Below are 24683 nucleotides of genomic sequence, written 5' to 3' on the forward strand. Positions count from 1 at the left end.
TGTAAAAATAAAAATTTGGGGGCGAAAAGATCATTTTTGTGGAAAAAAAATGGATTTTTTATTTTCACGGCTCTACGTTATAAACTTCTGTGAAGCACTTGAAGGTTCAAAGTGCTCACCACACATCTAGATAAGTTCCTTAATGGGTCTAGTTTCCAAAATGGGGTCACTTGTGGGGGGTTTCCACTGTTTAGGCCCATGAGGGGCTCTGCAAGCGCAACATGATGTCCGCAGACCATTCCATCAAAGTCTGCATTCCAAAATGGCACTCCTTCCCTTCCGAGCTCTCCCATGCGCCCAAACAGTGGTTCCCCCCCACATATGGGGTATCGGCGTACTCAGGACAAATCGCATAACAACTGTGCGGGTATGATTTCTCCTGTTACCCTTGTAAAAAATAACAATTTGGGGGTGAAAAGATCATCTTTGTGGAAAAAAATAGATTTCTTATTTTCACGGCTCTACGTTATAAACTTCTGTGAAGCCCTTGGGGGTTCAAAGTGCTCACCACACATCTAGATAAGTTCCTTAATGGGTCTAGTTTCCAAAATGGGGTCACTTGTTGGAGGTTTCCACTGCTTAGGCACATTAAGGGCTCTCCGAACGCAACATGGCATCCGATCTCAATTCCAGCCAATTCTGCGTTGAAAAAGTCAAACGGCGCTCCATCCCTTGCGAGCTCTGCCGTGTGCTGAAATAGTGGTTTACCCCCACATATAGGGTATCGGCGTATTCAGGAGAAATTGTACAACAAATTTTGTGGTTGATTTTCTCTTTTAACACTTGTGAAAATAAAAAAAAATTGGTTCTGAAGTAAATTTTTTGCAAAAAAAAGTTAAATATTAATTTTTTCCTTCCACATTGCTTTAGTTCCTGTGAAGCACTTAAAGGGTTAATAAACTTCTTGAATGTGGTTTTGAGCACCTTGAGGGGTCTAGTGTTTAGAATGGTGCCACTTTTGGGTATTTTCTGTCATGTACACCCCTCAAAATGACTTTAAATATGATGTGGTCCCTAAAAAAAATGGTTTTGTAAATTTTGTTGTAAAAATGAGAAATCGCTGGTCAACTTTTAACCCTTATAACTTCCTAACAAAAAAAAATTTTGCTTCCAAAATTGTGCTGATGTAAAGTAGACATGTGGGAAATGTTATTTATTAAGAAATTTGTGTGACACATCTCTCTGATTTGAGGGCATAAAAATGTAAAGTTTTAAAATTGCAAAATTTTCAAAATTTTCGCCATATTTCCATTTTTTTCATAAATAAACACAAGACTTATCGAAGAAATTTTACCACTAATATGAAGTACAATATGTCATGAAAAAACAGTCTTAGAATCAGCGGGATCCATTTAAGCGTTCCAGAGTTATAACCTCATAAAGGGACAGTGGTCAGAATTGTAAAAATTGGCCTGGTCATTAAGCTGCAAACTGGCTCTGTCGCTAAGGGGTTAAAGAAAAAATTAAAATTTTTGTTTTTTTTCATTCCACTTTACATTAAAGGGAATCTGTCACCCCATTTCAGTTGCCGGCACCACCATCAGGGGTTTATCTACAGCGTTCTGTAATGCTGTAGATAAGCCCCTGATGTAACCTGAAAGATAAGAAAAACAAGTTAGATTATACTCACCGGGGGGCGGTGGGTGTCACGGTCCGGTACTCAAGCGGATACAATTGCCAAAGACTACATCAACTGGCATAAAGAGAAATGGAAAAACATTTTGTGGACTGATGAAAGTAAAATTGTTCTTTTTGGGTCCAAGGGTCCAGTTTGTCAGACGACCCCCAAACTCTGCATTCAAGTCACACTACACTCTGAAGACAGTGAGGCATGGTGGAGCAAGCATCATGATATGGACATGTTTCTGTTACTATGGTACTGGACCTATTTACTGCATACCAGGGATCATGGAGCAGTTTGCATATATTAAAATAGTTGAAGAGGTCATGTTGCCTTACGCTGAAGGATATGCTCTTGAATTGGGTGTTTCAACAAGACACCGACCCTAAACACACCAGTAAACTAGCAAAATCTTGGTTCCAGTCCAACAAAATTAAGGTTATGGAGTGGCCAGCCCAATCCCCGGACCTTATTCCGATAGAACACTTGTGTGATGCAATTTATGAGGCAAAACCAATAAATGTCAAAAAATTGTGGGATGTAGTCCAAGCATCCTGGGTTGGAATAACAGTTGACAGGTACCAGAAGTTGGTTGACTCTATGCAACATAGAAGCAAAGCTGTTTTAGAAAAAAAAAACCGTGGGTATACAACTAAATATTAGGTTAGTGATTCACAGGAATGCTAAATCCTGAAAAAAAGTACATATTGTGAGTTTGTAAAGACAAATCATATTTTTAGAACGGCCCAATGTTCATTTTTTATTTTCTGTAGAGTAGCTTTGTAAAGATTTTGTGATTAACTCATGATTTTGAACACACTGCTATTATTTTGAACACTACTGTATTTTCCTGAAACAGATTGTGGGTGCCAAGTTTTATTTGTGAAGCCCTTAATGTCCCCAAACAGCAGAAACCCACAACAAGAGATCCCATTATGGAAACACCACCCCTCAAGGATTTTATCCAGGGGTCTAGTGAGCATTTTGAAACCACAAGTAATGCACAGAATTTGATAACATTAGGTCATCATATTGAAAATGTTCATTTTTTTTTTACAAAAATGTTGCTTTTTTCCCCAAAATTTTTCACTTTTGAAAACTGTAAAATTGATAATTGTACCACACAGTTTGTTATCCACTTTCTTCTGAGCGTGGCGATACTCCACATGTAGTAAAAAAAATTCTGTTAGGACACACGGCAGAGCTCGGAAGGGAAGAAGCGACATTTGGAACGCAAATTTGGCTGGAATAGATGGTAGACATCATGTCTCATTTGCAGAGGCCCTGAGGTACTAAAGCAGCAGAAACCCCAACAAGTGATCACATTTTGGAACTAGACTCACAAATTCTTGTATGTTTTTGCTGAGCTTGTTGAACCCATAGGTGCTTCACAGAACCTTTTAGCCCCTTCACCCCCAAGGGTGGTTTGCACGTTCATGACCGGGCCAATTTTTACAATTCTGACCACTGTACCTTTATGAGGTCATAACTCTGGAACGCTTCCATGGATCCTGGTGATTCTGACATTGTTTTCTCGTGGCATATTGTACTTCATGTTAGTGGTAAAATTTCATTCAAATAACTTGCATTTATTTGTGAGAAAAACGGAAATTTGGCGAAAATTTTGAAAATTTCGCAATTTTCCAACTTTGAATTTTTATGCCCTTAAATCACAGAGATACAGCACACAAAAAAACTTGATAACTAACATTTCCCACATGTTTACTTTACATCAGCACAATTTTGGAACCAAAATTTTTTTTTGTTAGGAAGTTATAAGGGTTAAAAGTTGTCCAGCGATTTCTCATTTTTACAACACCATTTTATTTTTAGGACCACATCACATTTGAGGTCACTTTGAGGGGTCTACATGATAGAAAATACCCAAAAGTGACACCATTCTAAAAACTGCACCCCTTAAGGTGCTCAAAACCACATTCAAGAAGTTTATTAACCCTTTAGGTGCGACACAGGAATTTTTTTGAATATTTAAAAAAAAATGAACATCTAACTTTTTTTCACAAAAAAAATACTTCAGGTTCAATTATTTTTATTTTACCAAGGGTAACAGGAGAAATTGGACTCCAAAAGTTATTGTGCAATTTGTCCTGAGTACGCTGATACCTGATATGTGGGGGGGAACGACTGTTTCGGCGCATGGCAGAGCTCAGAATGGAAGGAGCGCCGTTTGACTTTTTCAATGCAAAATTGGCTGGAATTCAGATCGGACGCCATGTCACGTTTGGAGAGTCCCTGATGTACCTAAACAGTGGAAACCCCCTACAAGTGACCCCATTTTGGAAACTAGACCCCCCAAGGAACTTATCTAGATATGTGGTGAGAACTTTGAACCCACAAGGGCTTTACAGAAGTTTATAACGTACAGCGGTACAATTAAAAAATCATATTTTTTCCACAAAAATGTTCTTTTCACCCCAATTTTTATTTTCCCAAGGGTAACAGGACCCTAAAAGTTATTGTGCAATTTGTCCTGAGTACACCGATACCCCACATGTGGGGGTAAACCACTATTTGGGCGCATGCCAGAGCTTGGAAGGAAGCAGCGCCATTTGACGTTTTTGGCTGGAATTGAGATCGGACATCATGTCGCGATTGGAAAACCCCTGAATTACCAAAACAGTGGAAACCCCCCACAAATGACACCATTTTGGAAACTAGACCCCCTAAGGAACTTATCTAGATGTGTGGTGAGAACTTTGAACCCCCAAGGGCTTCACAGAAGTTTATAACATAAAGCCGTACAATTAAAAAATCATATTTTTTCCACAAAAATTATCTTTTCACCCTCAATTCTTATTTTTCCAAGGGTAACAGGACCCTAAAAGTTATTGTGCAATTTGTCCTGAGTACGCTGATACCCCACATGTGGGGGTAAACCACTATTTGGGCGCATGGCAGAGCTCGGAAGGGAAGCAGCGCCATTTGACGTTTTTGGCTGGAATTGAGATCGGACACCATGTCGCGATTGGAAAACCCCTGATGTACCTAAACAGTGGAAACCCCCCACAAATGACACCATTTTGTAAACTAGACCCCCCAAGGAACTTATCTAGATGTGTGGTGAGCACTTTTAACCCCCCAGTGCTTCACAGAAATTTATAACGTCCGGGCCAGAAAATAAAAAATTCGTATTTTTTCCACAAACATGATCTTTTAGTCACCATTTTTTTATTTTCCCAAGGGTACCAGGAGAAATTGGACCCCAAAAGTTGTTGTCCAATTTGTCATGAGTACGCTGACACCTTATATGTGGGAGAAAACTACTGTATGGACACACGTCAGGGCTCGGAAGGGAAGTAGTGATGTTTTGGAATGCAGACTTTGATGGAATGGTCTGCGGGTGTCATGTTGCCTTTGGAGAGCCCCTAATGTACCTAAACAGTGGAAACCCCCACAAATGACCCCATTTTGGAAACTAGACCCCCTAAGGAACTTATCTAGATGTGTGGTGAGCACTTTGAACCCCCAAGGGCTTCACAGAAGTTTATAATGCCCGGGCATGAAAATAAAAAAATCGTATTTTTTCCACAAACATGATCAATTAGTCCCCAATTTTTTTATTTTCCCAAGCGTAACAGGAGAAATTGGACCCCAAAAGTTGTTGTCCAATTTGTCATGAGTACGCTGACACCCCATATGTGGGAGAAAACTACTGTATGGACACACGTCGGGGCTCGGAAGGGAAGCTGTGACATTTTGGAATGCAGACTTTGATGGAATGGTCTGCGGGTGTCATGTGCGTTTGGAGAGCCCCTGATGTACCTAAACTATTGAAACTCCCCACAAGTGACCCCATTTTCGACACTAGGCCCCCCACGGAACTTATCTAGATGTGTGGTGAGCACTTTGAACCCCCCAAGTGCTTCACAGAAGTTTATAACGCTCGGGCGTGAAAATAAAAAAATCATTTTTTTCCACAAAAATGATATTTTTGCCCCCAATTTTTTATTTTCCTAAGGGTAACAGGAGAAATTGGACCCCAAAAATTGTTTTGCAATTTGACCTGAGTAGGCTGATACCCTACATGTGGGGGTAAAACACTGTTTGGGCGCATGGCAGAGCTTGGAAGGGAAGGAGCACCATTTGACTTTTTCAACTCAGAATTGGCTGGAATTGAGATCAGACGCCATGTTGCATTTGGAGAGCCCCTGATGTGCCCAAACAGTGGAAACCCCCAATTCTAACTCCAACCCGAACCCCAACACACCCCTAACCCTAATCTCAGCCCTAACCCTAGCCCTAACCCTAATGGAAAAATGGAAATAAATACATTTTTTTTATTTTATTATTTTTCCCTAACTAAGGGGGTGATAACGGGGGGGGGGTTGATTTACTATTTAAGGCGTTTTTTATGTTTGGCGGCTGTCACACGCTAAAAGACGCTTTTTATTGTAAAAATAGTTTTTGCATCACCACATATTGAGAGCTCTAATTTTTCCGTATTTTGACCCACCGAGTCATGTGAGGTCTTATTTTTTGCGGGACGAGTTGACGTTTTTATTGGTACCATTTTCGGGCACGTGACATTTTTTGATCGCTTTTTATTCCGATTTTTGGGACGGAGAATGAACAAAAACCAGCGTTTCATGAATTTCTTTTGGGGGGGTGCGTTTACTCCATTCCGCGTGCGATAAAATTGATAAAGCGGTTTTATTCTTCGGGTCAGTACGCTTACAGAGATACCTTATTTAGGTCTTTTTTTATGTTTTGACGGTTTTATACAATGAAAGTATTTTATATAAAAAATAATTATTTTTGCATTGCTTTATTCTGCGAGCTATAACTTTTTAATTTTTTTGCGGCTGATGCTGTGTGGCGGCTCGTTTTTTGCGGGACAAGATGACATTTTCAGCGGTACCATGGATATTTATATGCGTCTTTTTGATCGCGCGTTATTACACATTTTGTTTGGCGGTATGATAATAAATCATTTTTTGCTTCGTTTTTATTTTTATTTTTTAAGGGGTTCCCTAAAGGGGTTAACTAATGGGACAGTTTTATAGGGCGGGTCGTTACGGACGCGGCGATACCTAATATGTGTACTTTTATTGTTTTTTTTTTTTATTTCTAAAAAATGGATTTATTTGGGGGAATATTTTTTTTTTTTTCTAATTTATTTGGCGATTTTTTTTTAAATTTATGTTAACACTTTTAGTTTTTTTTTTTACTTTATTAAATAGTCCCAGGTGGGACATCACTGTCCTGTGACAGATCGCTGATCTGTCACATCACAGATCACTGTGACAGATCAGCAATCTGTCACAGGCACCGCAGAAGGCTTCCTCATGCCTGCGCTTTGCAGGCACTGAGGAAGCAAGCTTCCTGCAGGCCCCCGTCGCCATCTTGGATTCGGGGGCCTGCAGGAAAGGAGCCCCCCGCAGCAGCGCTGCACATTGCGCTGCCGTGGGGGGCTCAGGGAAGCACGGAGGGAGCCCCCTCCCTGCCGATGCTTCCCTTTAATCCCCGGTACACCGCGATCATGTTTGATCGCGGTGTGCAAGGGGTTAACGTGTCGGGGGCGGTCCGTGACCGCCCCTGACACATTGTGCCGGGTGTCAGCTGTGATAATCAGCTGACACCCGGCCGCGATTAGCGGCGCTCACCACGTGGGCGCCGCTGATCACGGTAGACGTACTATCCCGTCCATGGGCATAGGGGCCCGGGTCCCATGGACGGGATAGTACGTCTCATGTCAGGAAGGGGTTAGAATCTGGATGTGAAAATGATAATTAAGCTTTTTCCACTAAAATGTATTAGCCTCAATTTTTTAATTTTCAGAATGGATAATAGGAGAAAACGGACCAAATAATTTGTTAAACAATTTCTTCTGACTGCAATAATACCCCATATGTGGTCAAAAACTGATCTTTGGGCACATGGCAGGGTTCGGAAAGGAAAGTGCGCTGTTTGATTTTTGCGCTGTAAATTTGGCTGGAATAGATTGTGAATGCCATGTCACATTTGCAGAGCCCCTGACATGCCAAACAGCAGAAACTCCCCTTAGTGACCCAATTTTGGAAATTAGACCTCTTAAGGAATCTATCTAGCGGTGTACTGCAAATTTTAAGCTACAGGTGATTTACTCAATTTTAGAACATTTAGATGAGAAAATAAAAAATTACATTTTTTCCACTAAAATATTGTTTTAGCACCAAATTTATAAGAAGGAGCACTACTTGGCTTTTAAAACACATATTTCAAGTAAATAGATTGTGGGCTCCATTAGCAGAGTCCCTGAGGAGCCAGATCAGCAGAACCCCCTTCCCCCCAAGTGACCCCATACTGGAAATTTCACTGTTTATGGAATTAATCTAGGAGTTTAGTGAGTATTTTGAACCCACAGGTGCCTCATAGAATTTTATAATACTGGGAGTAGAAATAAATTATTTTCATGAAAAAAATAATTTTTTTTGGTATTTGCTGCTAATTTGTCAATTACACAAGGGTTAATATGTGAAATTGGCCTACAGAATTTATTGCGCAATTTCTCCCGAAAACAGGGTTTGGCCACATGTGAGGGCTAAGAATGAAGGAGCACTATTTGCTTTTAGAGCATGGATTTTGAAGATTTCTTGTGTTCTACACTGCGCACTTACGTCAGGATTTCAATGTAAATCCCATAAACATGCCATTCTGACAGAATCCCTCACTGTAATGAGGCAGATTGAGACACATTGGACTGTTTGCTGTCTGTTCCAGTGGTATCCGTCTTTTTAGGCCACTTAAAAGACGTCTAAAATGATGGGACACCGCTGGAACAGAGATCAGACGGAGGCCAAAAAGACTCCATGTGTGTCCTGAGTGGTTCTGTCGGGGGTTTAATCTGAATCACAATTTTTGGGATCTATTTGGAAACCCCAATGTAAGCGCTCAGTGGAGAGCACAGGATACATGTGACCCAAGCATTATTCCTTATTTTGGGAGGCAGAATGAGCAGACGGCAGTAGAAGAATAGTTCTTATTTTTCATTTTGCACAGTTCACAGTGTGGTATAAGGGATAAGATGACTTTATACTTTGGGTCGGTGAGATTACAGCAATACCAGATTCATATAGGTTTTATGCTTTGCAGTTATCATACAAAACAGCCTTTTTGATTTAAAAAAATGTTTTTTCTTCAACATTCTGAGCTGTATTTTTATTTTGTTTTTGCTAACAGAGCTGTACGAGGGCTTATGATTTCTGCAAAAAAAAAATTTTTTGTACCATTTCGGGGTGAAAAACGTTTTTTGATTGCTTTTTATTCAGAATTTTCAGACACAGAATAAACAAACACCAGGACTTCAGTTATCTTATTTTTGCCCATGTGCCTTCATACACAATGCAGATATGCTACTAAAGAAACAATTACACTGAACGATTATCTTGAACAAGTGCTCTTTGGAATGCTCGTTCACGATAATCAAAGTCTAAAAATGCTGCACAAAAGATCATTGTTCTTGGTAGCACATAGTCTTGTGCTGCCAAGAACAATAGCAGCCTATGGGCACTAAATGATCTATTACTTATCATACAGTGCGCATTTAATGAGGGGTCGGCCTGTGTAAACTGGCTGTTAAACGATCGCCATGTTGCTGGTCGTTTGATGCTGCATATCGCACTGTACAGGTGGACTTTAATTCGCAGGACACAATCTGCTTAACAGCAGTGAAACATGCCCTGTGCAAAGACAAAGAGGTAGGGGAAAAAGTCAAGAGTTGTAGATACCACTCAAGCAGAAGATAAACTATAACGGCATAGCCATTCCACTGCATCAAACTAGCTTGCTGGCCATAAATTGACTTCCAATATTATGGTTGGGGCAATTAGGTCTTGCTTGTTTACTTACTATGTACAAGTAGCAATAATTCTGATGGCATTGGACAACCTACAGTCATGGCTGAAAGTTTTGGCACCCTTGAAATTGTTCCAGAAAGTGAAGTATTTTTCCCAGAAAATTATTGCAATTACATATGGTTTGTTATACACATTTATTTCCTTTGTGGGTGTTGGAACAACACAAAAACAACAGAGGAAAAAAAAAAAAGGCAAATTGGACATAATTTCACACAAAATCACCAAAATGGACAAGACAAAATTGATGGCACCTTTCCAAAATTGTGGGTAAACAACTTTGTTTCAAGCATGTGATGCCCAGTTACAGGTGTGTGCTATTAGAAAATAACAGTGGAGAAGTTGACCTACTGTCTGACACACTAAACCTGGAAAAGCGTAAGAGGAGCAGAGAAGTATCTGAGGACTTGAGAACCAAAATTGTTGAAAAATATCAACAATCTCAATGTTAAAAGTCCATCTCCAGATATTCTTGATGCTTCTTTGACCTTGGTGCTCATCATAATCAAGAAGTTTACAACCCATGGCACTGTAGCTAAATCTCTCTGGACGTGGATGGCAGAGAAAAATTGAAAAAAGGTTGCAACGCAGGATAGTCCAGATGATGGATAAGCAGCCCCAATCCTGTTTCAAAGAAATTCAAGCCTTCCTGCAAGCTCAGGGTGCATTAGTGTCAGCGTGAACGATCCATCGACATTTGAATAAGATGAAACTATGTCAGGAAACCCAGGAGGACCCCACTGCTGACAGAAACATAAAAAAGCTAGACTGCAGTTTGCCAAAATGTATGTGACTAAGCCAAAATCCTTCAGGGAAAGAATCTTGTGGACAGATGAGACCAAGAAAGAGCGTTTGATAAAGCACATCATTATACCGTTTACCAAAAACTGAATGAGGCCTACAAAGAAAAGAACACAATACCTACAGTCAAATGTGGTGGATGTTCAAAGATGTTTTGGGGGTAGTTTTGCTGCCTCTGGCACTGGGTGGCATGACTGTGTGCAAGCCATCATGAAGTCTGAAGATTACCAAAGGATTTTGGGTTACTATTAGAGAAGAGCGAACCTGAACTCAAAAGTTCGGGGTTCATACTGGACAGTCAGTGTCCAGTGCTAAATGCTGAAAATGGACATCTCCTGGACGTCCGTTGAAATGTTCAGAGTTCTGGGGGAAGTCCAAGAGGTGTGAAAGAGAGAAAATTTTCCAACTCAAAAGTTTGGGTCCCCATTGTTTTCAATGAGGTTTGGGTTCAAGTTTGGGTACAGTTCTGGTACCCAAACCAAACTTTGGAATAAAGTTCTGGTTGGGTACCAGAATTCGAACTTCCACAAGTCCGCTCATCCCTAGCCACAATGTATTGCCCAGTGTTAGAAAGCTGGCTTTGCGTCCAAGTTCATGGGTCTTCCAGCAGGACAAGGAGTACAAACATACATCATTAAGCACCCAGAAATCATAGAGTTGGAAGTCAGATGCCGGTCTGTCCTGGTTCCCCCATACACATCAGATACCTGTCTGTCCTGGTTCCCCCATATACATTAGATACCGGTCTGTCCTGGTTCCCCCATACACATACACATAAACACTAGACTGAAGAGTTCATAAGGCTCCAAAAGGGAGGAATCCAGTGCCAGCCAAAACTTTTTGCAAAGCAGAATTTTCTTTTTACTGAGTTTTAAAATTAACTGTAACAATCCGACAAATTCTTTTGCAAAAAAACGAATATCAGCAGTTAATGTAGCCGAGCTCTTAGTCCACGCAGAAGAGAAGGGCAGTGGATTTTACGTGAATATTTGTACCAGGATAACATTTAACTTAGTATTTGGAAATCTGTACCAAAATTTTAATTACTCGGTGCAAATTTGTTTTCTATTTTTCCTAGTAGATTCTTGGTGGGATTTCCTAAGGTATTACCTGCAGAAAATCTGATTTGTGTGCACCCGACCAAACGCTAATGGCTTTCACTCCCAGCTCCCTCAATACAAAGGAAGTCAGATGCTTTCAAGGGGAAGAAAGGAGAAAGTCGCTGTCAGAGAGCTCTGGCAGCGACTTCTCTTCTGAATAACAAAAGGGTCAGGCGTTAAAGTTCCAGCTGCCCCATCCTCCTCTTCTCGGACATCTTCTCTCGGGGGGACAGTCAGAAGGCCCCTATTCACACTAGAATTTTGGCCAATCCTGTTCACATAGGCAGAAACAGCTATCAGTCTTATGTATATGGGAGATAGCTGTTGCCATATGATCATTTGTCTGTGTACGGGGCCTAAAGGTGAATCCACATCTGCAGCTGTTTACCATACCATTAAAACGGATGCGACTTTTCGAGTTTTGCCCACATTCTGCCAACATCCTCGTATCCATCAGTCTATTGATTGTACCATCTCCAGTCCAACTTTGTAGATTGTGAGCCCTCGCGGGCAGGGTCCTCTCTCATCCTGTGCCAGTCGTGACTTGTATTGTTTAAGATTACTGTACTTGTATGTAGTATGTATACCCCTCCTCACATGTAAAGCGCCATGGAATAAATGCCGCTATAATAATAATAACCTCCAGGGTCATCAACTCCAACCCCCTTCTCAATGCAGGATTCACTAATCCATCAGAGATAGATGTCTGCTCAGTCTGTTTGAAGACTTACATTGAAAGAGAACTCAACACACCTCTCGTGGTAGCCTGTTCCACTCATTGATCACTCTTACTGTCAAATAGTTTTTTCTCTAATATCTAATCTGCATCTTCTTTTCAGTTTCATTCCATTGCTTCTCGTGTTTCCATGTGCAAATGAGAATAAGGATGATCCCTCCACACTGTGACATTTCTTCAGATATTTGTAGACAGCTATTAAGTCTCCTCTTAGCCTTCTTTTTCTGCAAGCAAAACATTTCCAGATCCTTTAACTGTTCCTCATAGGACATTGTTTGCAACAGACCTGTCACCATCCTGGTAGCTCTTCTCTGAACTTGCTCCAGTTTTTCAAAATCTTTTCTTAAAATGTGGTGCACAAAACTGAACACAGTATTCCAGATGAGGTCAGAATAAAGGGGAATAAATACTTCATGTGATCTAGACGCTATGCTTCTCAATACATCCCAGAACTGTGTTTCCCCTTTTTTGCTGCTGCATCACACTGCTGATTCATGTACAGTCTGTGATCTATTAGTATAGCCAAGTCTTTTTCGCGAAACGTGGAGGCACAGTGATTTGACCATATTATTTGAGCATGCTGAATGCAATCTGTTAGCACCAGAGAGTGCTCGGATAACACCTAATCTGAGCATGTTTGCGAATCATTAGAAGGCACCCTTAACATATTAGAGACCTGGAGCAGTTTGCAAAAGGAGAGTGGTCCAAAATTCCAGTTGAGTGGTGTAATATGCTAGTTATTGGTTATAGGAAGCGATTGATTGCAGTTATTTATTCCAAAGAATGTGCAACCAAATATTAAGATGAGGGTGCCAACAATTATGTCCGGCCCATTTTGAGGTTTTGTGTAAAATTATGTCCAATTTGCCCTTTTTTCCTTTTCGTATCGTTTCTATACACAAAAAACAAACATGTGTATAGCAAAATATGTAATTGCAATAATTTTCTGGGAATAATACTTCATTTTCTGGAACCATTTCAAGGGTGCCTACGCTTTCGGCCAGGACTGGATTTACTTTGTCAGCTGCAAATCCCATTTTCATGAGTGAATATTTTGCCAATTAAAAAAAGATTTTTAGGTCAGAAAAAAATTATGCAATCAGCTTTAATTAAGCAAATTATCGCTGATTGTTCATTTGTTTATGTTTACACTGGCAATGATTATTCACACAATCAAACTCATTTAAAAAGTCCTTAACAGAAGTATGTGACTTACAGAGAGTACAATAGTAAGTGATACAACTTCCTGTATGTGAACCATTTGTACATAAACTAATGATTGGGCTATCCTTAAAGACTATTTTCACTTGATCAATATTTTCACTGAACTTTACCCTTGATGACCAACAAATACCCAATAAATATGTTGTTACACATTTGCCCTGATAAGATGGCTGTACACTTTTTCACAAATAGACAGCAAAGTTGGTTGCTGTAAATTGAGTCAGACTTCTCAATCTGTAAAACTCCATTTGCATGTATTTTTTTTCGGGAGTACAAGTTTAAGGTTGTGTGTTCATCAGGATTACTTACTGCAAAATCATCTTCACACGCAGAAGGATTGATTCAGAAACTTCTGTGCTTGAAAAGCAATTCCATCAAAAAACTGACCATCACATCCAAACACAAATCAGGTCTGAACAGGTGCTTACCTAGGAGTCGCCAACTCACATACAAGAAACTTTAAAGGTAGCGCTATAATACAAATATGAAAATTGAATTGCATTACTGCACTAGAAATATGAAAAATTGAGAATGCTTACCGCATATTTGCAAGCTATGGCGCAACAGTGTGCTAGCTTTAATGTTTCTTGTATGTGAGTTGGCGACTCCTAGGTAAGCACCTGTTCAGACATGATTTGTGTTTGGATGTGACGGTCAGTTTTCTGATAGTTGTATTAGCCTTCTGAATGAACACTCTGCCCCTTAGCCTCAGGTGTTTTTAATTGCAACAGGATCATACCCCTCTATTAAGACTTAGACTTTAGTCTAGGAGAGGATTCACATTAGGTTCCCATACGAAATGTAGACTAAGAGGATTGGCATAAGGTCCTGGAAACGAGAATCGCCTTAATGTGGCTGCCAGGTATACATGAATTGGCCAATTTATGTGCAAAGCATTCTCAATTTTTCATATTTCTAGTGCAGTAATGAAATTCAATTTTCATATTTTATATTTGCATGCTATGGCGCTACAGTGTGCTGGCCTTTAATGTTTATTGAAAATCAATTCCATGCATGAGTAAAGGGGAGGTTTTAGTAGCAAGAGCATGGATTTATGTGTAGTGTATAAACTTATCTTAAGGCCCAGATTCATCAAAGTATTGCCCGAATTCTGGCAATTTTTCAATTGCGGCAAAAAATAGCAAAAGTTTTGCACAACTCAAAGTTGCACAAAAAAATGTTGCCAACTTTTTTTGGTTTTCAAGCCAGTTCCTTCCAGCTCTGCCAAAATAGTGGAACTGGAACATGACACCATAGCTTATTTAGTTTATAGCTAGCTGTGGCGTTCCTTACACCGGATATCTTACGCCAGTCTGGAATAAGACTTCTGCGAGTCATCAGAGGCTCCTTATTCATTAATAGGCGTGGGCGTAGTAATGAATCAAGAGTAGCTGACTCCTACACGCCCCTCATCAAGCATCAAGACCGGCGAGAAAATTGCTGAAATTGACGAATTGGGGCCTAAATGTAAAAAATGTCTACTACTTTGTTTTGTAGGCATTCTAGCAGTTTTGTACATATATATATATATATATATATATATATATATATATACATATACATATACATATATACATACACACACACATATACATACATGTAACAGAGCCATCAAGTTCATTGAGAAAATAGCTCTTCTGCACGATTAAGAAATCTACATAATTTGGTAACAGCATTTTGGCTAGGGAAGCAATTGTATTATATGAAGCGAGTGGATTCAGTTTCTCGTTGACGTATGCCTTCTGTCACACAATGTTTTAAAACTACTTCAACAATTTAGAATGATTGGGTTTTGCAGTGTCCAGATGGACTAATGATGTAGCCCAATTAAAAAATTAAGACCAAAATTTCCCCGGGAGAAGATCCAGATAACGTCAAATGAAAAAGTGCAATTAGTGAGGATTTATGGGAGACCCTTCCAATACTGTTAAATGTCATATGGACACCAAGTAATATCCAGTTGTAGGGAGGTTATACGTAGAATAATTATTGTTAAGTGAACACTCTGACACAAATGTAGAAGTTACTTAAGTTTAATGCTTAAAAGTTTGAATGCACAATCTAGTATTATATATGTACTTATGTCAACAATGTCATATAATTCTGTACAATGACACAATTTAGTATCAAAATCTTTCTACACTGTAGATTATTACGAAACTGTTAATGACATCAAACACTGGGTACTTAAAACACCATTTTTGCTACCACATTTTTGCAAGTTCAGTAAAACAGTCCAACTTTTCAGTATTGATTCGTTTCTAGTAGGAAATTAAGTATTTTCTACGTATACGACAAGATTTATCTACAATGTCCTTTTGATTTTGATCCATAGCAGCAAAGGCACTGTACATCAGCAGATCCACAGACTTTTAAGAAATTTAAAGCATTTAAAATAAAATAAAAAAAAATAAAGTAAAAATACAAAAGAATCACATATTAAACAGCAACAATGACATAAAAGGTTAAAAGTATTGTCTGAGGCATGGCGGCTCAGTTTGCCTCGGGCTTGGGACGTTCAAGAAAAGGGAGGTCCTGAAAAGAAGGTCTTGCCTGCGCAGAGGTTACATTCGTTTGCATCACCTTGTTATGTCACCAGTTGTTGGCTGCCGTGAAGCAGATGAGAAGGATCCCTTTGGGGTTTGCTGTGGCACATCTCATTCAGTGAACCAGCATTGACGGTTAATTCCGGTGTAAACTGTGCATTTCATATGAGTCCGTGAGGGAATTGCTTGGGTATAAAGTTTCGGATTTTATCTGCATATAGAGAAAAAAAAATAATATATAAATTGATTACAATTTCTTACAATTTCTCAGCTTCTATCATCACCCTGCAACACAGCAGCTTGCGTATATCTTGACACCCTCAGTACAACAGGTATTTGGAGAGGTTGTCTAGTTCACAAGACCCTTTTTTAAACCTCGATTAGGTCATTCTGAATCTATCGAGAAGAGACCGTCTTGTTGGCCATGTGATTAGTTCGCCTTAAAATACATTCATAAAATGTTAATCGTGATTAACAATATCTCGCTAAAAACAGCGGAACATGCAAGTACAATGAACGACAATAAACCCAGAAATGTGCCAGCCTGTTTTTGGATAAAAACGATTCAGATCTTTATTCCAGTAGAAGAATTGAAGAGATTATTCAAGGCACAAAACACATTGGTATAAGCATTCTGGAAAGACATTTTTATCTAAAAAAAAATGGCTGGAATATTTCTCAGTATTCATTATTACTGTCACATGGCACTGAGTAGCAGTGGTTTTCTGTGCCAAGGACTCACAAGAGCTGGTTTATTCCTATTTTCTTAGGCTGAACTGATAAAGAACCCCTAGTTTGGTCTGCAATGGGAAAATTCTATGGCACCGACTCATCAAAAAAAGCGTAAAAGCTGTGAAAAGTTGCAAAATATTGTCATTTTCACGCCAGCTTTACCCAGCTCTGTTGAAATGGGCAGGGCTGGAGGATAAGGGAGCGACTCAACAGCTCATTTAATCCCTCCTCTAACATGATCATTTAGTCACTTCCCGCAAAACGGCATAAATAAATGGCAGCGATCGTGTGGGTTCACGCTGAGCGCCACTGTGATAAAATGCGGGTGTACGCTCTAAATAAGAGCCGACACTCTGCGCAACGCTCACGATTGGTGCTAGCGCCAATCGCTGGTGTTTAACACCTCTGATGCCGCTCTTAATAGTGACAGCGACATCTATAAGACATCACAGAGTGAGTGCGCTCCCTCTCTCTGATCCAATCTCCTGACATAACGCAAGCCTTTCTAGAAAACACCGGCGATTGTCTAAAATCATGTCCTCACTATATCTGAAACTGAACCAGTCAAAGACTGAACTCCTGGTGTTTCCTCCCTCTACTAATGTACCTATAACCAACAGTGCCATTTCTGTGTGTGGCTCCACTATTACTCCCCAGCAACATGCCCGCTGTCTTGGGGTCATACTTGATTCCGAGCTTTCCTTTGCCCCCCACATTCGATCACTGGCTCGCTCTTGCCATCTGCACCTCAAAAACACTTCTAGAAATCGACCTTTTCTTACTTTTGACTCTGCAAAAACTCTGTTTCTCTTATTCATTCTCGTCTCGACTATTGTAACTCTCTCCTAATCGGTCTCCCTCTTACCAAACTCTCCCCTCTCCAATCTGTCTTGAATTCTGCAGCCAGGATCATATTCCTCACCAATCGTTACACCGATGCCTCTACCTTGTGCCAGTCATTACACTGGCTACCCATCCACTCTAGAATTCAGTATAAACTTATTACCCTCACCCACAAAGCCCTCCATGGCTCAGCACCACCCTACATCTCCTCCCTTGTTTCAGTATACCACCCTACCCGCGCCCTCCGTTCTGCTGATGACCTGAGGTTAGCATCCTCAATAATCAGAATCTTCCACTCCCGTCTCCAAGACTTTACATGTGCTGCGCCAATTCTTTGGAATGCACTTCCCAGCAGGGCTGTGGAGACGGAGTCGTGGAGTCGGAGCTCATTTTGGTGGAGTCGGAATAAAATGGTCCGACTCTGAAAATATATAATAAATTGGGTACAGTAGTTCAATGCAGAATGTGCTGAATATTTTTTCATAGGAATTTGGGAAAGTTATGAAATGTCCTAGAAATGGCTGTTCTATTCCTGATCTAAGGCTACATTCACACACAGCGTTTTTGCTGCGTTTTTTGAGGATACGTTTTTCAGCTGCAAAAGCAGATCAGCTTTTTAAAAAACCGCATCACCTGAAAGGTTTTTGAGCTCATAGAGGTTTTCAATAGCAAAAGCATATTAGAAATCTGCTCTATCCATTTATCCATATCTGTCTATCCATATCTTATCTGTACCAAAAAGAATGAAAGCCGGGTAGCGCACAGACTAACACTTTTTTTTTTTTTTTTTTTTTTTTTTTTTTAGCACCAGTCAGGTACACCTCATAGCTGCCCAAAAGGACGCTCAGGACAGGCATTGCTCGTCTTCAGTAACACATCAACATCAATTCATAGTTGGAATAAATAGACTGCATTCATCACATCTTAAGGTGCAGGCTTTATTTTCAAGTGTAGGGGTGTGCAGTATAAGGTTCTGCAGCAGCTGAGGTGTGCAGTATGAAATTCTGCGGAACAGTATGAGGTTCTGCGCCCCCCCCCCCCAGTTTTGATCCTGGCTAAAACCGTTTCTTATAGATATGGCGACCCCTCAGGTAACCCTAAATGAAGGTCAATGGCCACAGGTGGCTGAATTGAAGGAATTGCTCAATCGCCTATTTACCGTGACTAAAAAATTACAAGCTGAGGATTTAACTCCTGGCATTTTCATAAGGGAGTGGAAGAACTTGCTATTTTGCCTGTCCCAAAGAGGAGATTTAATTGCAGATGGCATTTCTGCTTCAATGAAACGGAGAGAGACACAGCTATTGGAAAATAAAATTTTTATGGCAGCTGTTTATGTGGACCCAAGTCATCGTATATTGCTTGGTGATCAACAGCTTACTAAAGGAAAAGAAGCTCTGACTGAGGTAGCAGTTAGGATGAGTGGCCTACAGGAGGACTGCCAGGCGCAAGAGGACTTGGGTCCTGACAGTGCTACTGCTGCCATATCTTCATCCTCATCAGATGAGGAGTTTGACTTTGACAAGTGTTTGGATGATATGGAGCAGGCAAAGCGTTGCTGCAAGGAAAAAGATTTCACTCCGTCTCCTATAGCAGATTGACCATATTTCAGCAAAATGTTTCATTTGCTGTCAAAGAAAAATTCAACCGTTCATCAAAACTGACTGTGCATGAGGCAATTCCTTTATACTTGGAAATTGCTAGAGATGTTGCCCATGTGGTTACGGCTTTGCCTTCAACCCAAGTTCGTGTAGAGAGCTTGTTCTCTGGCCTTAAAATTATTAGGTCAGATTTTAGGTCATCTATGAAGGAGGATCTGATGGAGACAATTCTATTTCTTAGAACAAATTCATAGACTGCACAAATGTTATTTAGTATGTTTTTGTGGAAAACTTTTTTGCCACTTACATAGTTTACTACATAGTGTTATATATATATATATATATACACACACATACATACACAATATATATATATATATATATACACATACATACACAATATATATATATATATATTTTCAATATTACATAGTGTATTACATATTTACAATTACAGTTTTGTGTTCTAAAGTTGTATTCCAATAAATAGATATGTTCTAAATGTCTTGATTATTGCATCATAAAAATGATTAAATGTCTGATGTTCACATTGTACTACATTTTTCACTTAAATATAAGCAACATATGTTGGAGTCGGAGTCGTGGAGTTGGTGGAAGGGATGTTGAGGAGTCGGAGTCACAGGATTGGCTTACCGACTCCACAGCCCTGCTTCCCAGGTCAATACGATTAGTCCCCAGTCCCCACAATTTTAAGCGTGCCCTGAAAACGCATTTATTCAGACTGGCCTATCGCCTCAACACATTAACCTAATCTATCCCTTGTGTGGCACAGCCAAAAGTTTTACCATAACTAGGTTCCCCGCATCATGTTCCCACATGCTTTATGCATCCATTAGCCCTCTGCGTCTGTACTGTTACACACTTAACATTATGGCTGGTCCATACAATCAGGGCAACTGTTACCACCCACCTTTCGTGTCTACCTCTTTCCTCATAGAATGTAAGCTTGCGAGGAGGGGCCCTCATTCCTCTTGGTATTTGTTATAATCTATGTGATTGTTATGCTGTAATGTCTATTGTCTGTACAAATCCCCTCCGAAATGTTAAGTGCTGCGGAATATGTCGGCGCTACAGAAATAAAATGTATTATTATTATTAAAGATTGCTCAGAGCAGGAGCTGACATGCATCCTCCCTGTTTTAGAGTATTAGATCAGAGATCTATCAGTATAAAAAAAAAAAACCACAACAAACATTTGGTATCGGCGTGTCCAGAATAACCCGACATATAAAACTGTCCCACTAATTAACCCCTTTCAGTAAACAGTTTAAAAAAAAAAAAAAAAAATGAGGCAAAAAAACGATGCTGAACAAAAAGTGGAATAAAACGCAATCAAAAAGATAAATGTATAAAAGTCGTATCTCTAAAAACATCATCTTGTCCCGCAAAAAAAAACGCAGTCATACAGCTCAGTCAGAGAAAAAAAATAAAGTTATAGCTCTCAGAATAAAGCGATGCAAAATATATTATTCCCGAAGAATAAAGCTGCCTTTTCAATTTTACCACACACAGAACGGCAGAAAAACAAAAACAATACCTGAATTGCTGGTTTTGGTTCATTCTGACTCCCAATAATTGGAAAAGAAGTTGATCCCAAAAAATGTCATATGCACAAAAATGGTATCAATGAAAACTTAAACTCATCCCGCAAAAAACAAGCTGTCACATGACTCTCAGCCTAACTATGGAAAAACTATAGCTCTCAAAATATGGGGAGGGGCAATAAAAAGCATCTCTTAAAGCGTGTGATAGCAGCTAAACATAAAAAATATAAATCTGGTATCACTGTAATTGCACTGACCAAAAGAATAACACCGCATGAGGAACAGTGTTAAAAATAAATAAAACCCAATTCTTCACCTGCTGTTGAGTTTTTCATTCTGCCTCCCAAAGATCACAGTAAAGCTTGGCGCACATTCATACTGCGCTCTACGCTGAGCTCTTACACCTGGCTTTCCTAGTATATCTCTGAAATATATGATTCAGTCGGAACCCCTGATGCAAGATTACGTAGAATGAGGCAGAAGGAGGCACTGTGGACGCCGTCTGACCTGTGAGCCGTCGGTGTCAATCTTTTCAGGTGAGCATAAAAGCACAGTTGGCCACAGTTTTGTGAACTTTTGAAAAGTACACTGCTGAACAGAGGCCAGATGAAGTCCAGAGTAACTGCTGCCTCATTATAGTGAGCGACTACCTCGTGTGTTTCATCTTAATCGTGGCACTCGGAGATTTACATGGAAACCCCAATATAAGTGCTCGGTGTAGAGCCCCCAGATAAATGTGATCCCAAATCTTATGCAAAATATTCCCAATAAAAGCTTCAAATCAAGCCACAAAAAAAGTCCCCACTCAGGTCCGTCATCTGTTAACAGAAATATAGGGGGCTTCCACGTTACTGGTAGCACAAAGGCACTGAAAAAGCTCTCTAGATCCTCACCCTCCAAAAGAAATTCAACAAATTCTGTGCTCCCAAATCCAAATGCCCCCTTCCCTTCTGAGCCCCAGTCTGTCTAAAACACATTTAGCGTCCACGTTCGGTATTTCTGTAGCGATGACAGCCCACCTAATTTATTGGTGTGTGTCTCCTGAAGCATGAGCTGGGCATAATGTACTGATGACTACAACTTACTGGGCACTACATCGGTAGTTTACAATTTTCACTCAGTAACATTGTCTGCTGCTTGTTTCCAGAAAACCACCCATAGAGTCAAAATAGTTACTACACCTGTAGATAAATGCCCAAAAGGGGTATAATTTCCAAAATGGGGTTACTTGAGGGGGGATTCTGCTCTTCTAGCAATTAGGGGCTCTGCATATGGAGTCTGCAAACTATCCTAGGAAAAGCTGCGCTTCAAAAGGCAAGTAATGCACACGAGTCTTGCAGTATGGCTAAAGCAGTACTGTACCACCACATATGCACATGAGGTATTTTTACATTCAGCAGAAATTTGGGACAAATTTAGGTACCATTTTTACCCATTTAAAATCTGGGACTAAAACAAAATTTTGGTGGTAAAAATGTAATTATTTTTTCTTCACTGCCCAATCGTATAAAATTCTGTTGTGTCAATATGATCACTGCACCTCTAGATTAATTCATTGAGACGTTTAGTTTGTAAAATGGGGTCACTTATGGGGGGAAAAGGGGTGGGTTCTGCGGTTCTGGCATATGAGGGGTTCTACCAAAAGTAACATGGCACCCTCAAAGCAGTCAAGTAAAATCTGGACTCCAATATAGCGCTTCTTCACTTCCAAGTTTTGCACTGTGCCTCAAAAGTAGTTTTCAGCTACATATGGGGTATCTGTGTAGTCATGAGCAATTGCACAGCTAATTTCGGGGTCCATTTTCTGCTGCTATCCCTGTGAAAATGAAAAAAATTGGGACTAAACATTTTTGGGAAAAATATTTTTTTCCTCACTTTCACAGATCAACGTTGTGAAATTCTGTGAAGCATCTGTGGGTTCAAGATGCTCACCATCCATTTAGATAAATTCCTTGGAGGGGTTTAGTTTACAAAATGAGGTCTCTTGTGGGGTATCTCCACTGTTTAGGCACATCATGGGCTCTCCAAACGCAACATGACACCCGCAGAACACTCCATCAAAATCTGCGTTGCAAAACATCACTCTATCCTTTATAAGCCCTGCCGTGCACTCAAACAGTCTCAAACAGTAGTTTTCTTCCACATATTGGGTATCTGCGTAGTCAGGAGAAATTGCATGGTTAATTTTCTCCTGTTATTCTTGTAAAAATGTAAAAAATTGGGGCTAAAATCATTTGTGGGAAAAAATGTGATTTTTTTTATTTTCTGTGAAGCACTTGGTTGTTAAATGTGCTAAGAGTCACCACACATCTAGATAAGTTCCTTAAGAGGTCTAGTTTCCAAAATGGGGTAACTTATAGAGGTCATTTCCACTCTTTAGGCACATCAGGGGCTCTCCAAATGATACATGGTGTCTATTAAGGATTCCAGCAAATTTTGCATTCAAAAAATCAAATGACGCTCTTTCCCTTCCAAGCCCTGCCGTTAGTGGAGCAAGGTTCCTGGCGTAGTGCACACCACTCGTCAGACATAAAAAGTTGTGCACCTCTTCAAGAATCAGGAGCATCAGACTCACTATGAAGCCTCATTAAAACCGGTGAGAAAATCACTGATCTTGATGAATTAGATTAAAAGACTTCAGCCAAAATGCATAACTGTTCATGGAAACCTGTCATGTGCGTTTTACTCTGAAACATTTCTGCACTGCAGAGAAAACATAGTAGAAAGCATGGTCAGGGAGGAGATGACTTATCACTAGTAGGGACACCTTGGACAAGCGAGCATGCTCGGGTGCTATTTGAGTATCATGGTTGCTTGAGTAAAATGTTCGTGTCCCCGCAGCTTAACAAACAGGGAATCATATTACTCGAGCACCCACAATACTCAGATAACACCAGAGTGTGCTTAGATAACGCTATATTCTAGCAAGCTCGCTCATCACTAGTCCTCTTCCCAATTCTCATTGTGCGCTCCCTACTTGTGTTCAGGTAGAGACATGTCAGTCTGGCTAACAGGGCACAGACCTACCACTTAAGACTTGTCAACTCAGAGGACAGAGTCATCAACACTGGCATTGTATACATCAGGCAAGATTAACTATGCACTGCAGTAAACTCTGCCTGCCAAATTTGTTTGGAGGCAAGTACATCGGGTGCACTCTTTACCTGCTGCATGCCACCTCCAGAAAGATTACTCCAGTCAATAACGGGAATACTATTCTGGTGTAATTTACACCACACTGGTGTTGTACACTATCATGAATTGGTCGAGCGTTGTTCCATCATATCATCCCTCCGCATGCCTGCTTTTGTAAAAGTGGGCGGAGCTTGCCTGGGGTGGCGTAAAAATGCCAAGAGTAAGTGAGTCGCACAACAATTTTTTGAAATATCAAGGCATTTTATAGCAGAATTCTGGCAAAAACAACTTGATGAATCAGGTCCTATAACGTTTTTAATGCAGGAGTCAGGCCCTGATGCATGCTGTTCGTGGTCCAGGCAAAACAAAGCACGTGACCAGTTTCTTCAACTATATTTACATCAAGCCAGTATGAAAACTTGACATGTGAGTTTAGGAAAGCCTTGGGCACTAAATTTAACGTATGTGAAATATGTCCAATTGTTTGGATAGGGGAAAATATGTACACTTTAAAAGAAATTTTTTTCATGGCTAGAATGGTGTAGTAGACTAAAAGGCACATGTTAACTGTGCGCCCAATGGTGACGGACATCACTTGATGACATTCTAACAACATGTATGTCCCTGTCATATACCAACAGAATAATCGCTCGTCAGATGTCCGTTTCTTTCATATATGAGAAAAATGGTCTTAGTATCATTAGTGATTTTGTTCAGAATTTCATTCATTTTCCTCCGGGTATCATGCACGCTTCATCCGTTTTACTTGGTCTTTTCTCATCTATTAGTCTGAGAGAAATTAACACTCAGATGTAATCCAAAGTTCTCTCCAATTTTTTCACGGATCCATATACTTGTATTACGGAATTTGATTGGACACTCTGATCAGTATCAGACATGTCTACGTCATCAATTCACGAAGAAAA

General features: G+C 40.0%; 1 protein-coding gene across 13 annotated transcripts in view; it reads right to left on the minus strand.

Moving 5' to 3' along the window:
• Positions 1-15352: 15352 nt before the first annotated feature.
• Positions 15353-24683, minus strand: part of LOC141049516 (transducin-like enhancer protein 4) — a 188951-nt gene continuing 179620 nt past the window's right edge. For all 13 annotated transcript variants that reach the window (XM_073546051.1, XM_073546050.1, XM_073546049.1 and 10 more), the window contains one exon: positions 15353-16092. The gene's annotated coding sequence lies outside the window, so the exon portion shown is untranslated. The remainder of the gene's footprint in view (positions 16093-24683) is intronic.

The sequence above is a fragment of the Dendrobates tinctorius genome, unplaced genomic scaffold (genome assembly GCF_039654945.1).
Source record: "Dendrobates tinctorius isolate UK_male_01 unplaced genomic scaffold, ASM3965494v1 ptg000144l, whole genome shotgun sequence".
Taxonomy (NCBI): Eukaryota; Metazoa; Chordata; class Amphibia; order Anura; family Dendrobatidae; genus Dendrobates; species Dendrobates tinctorius.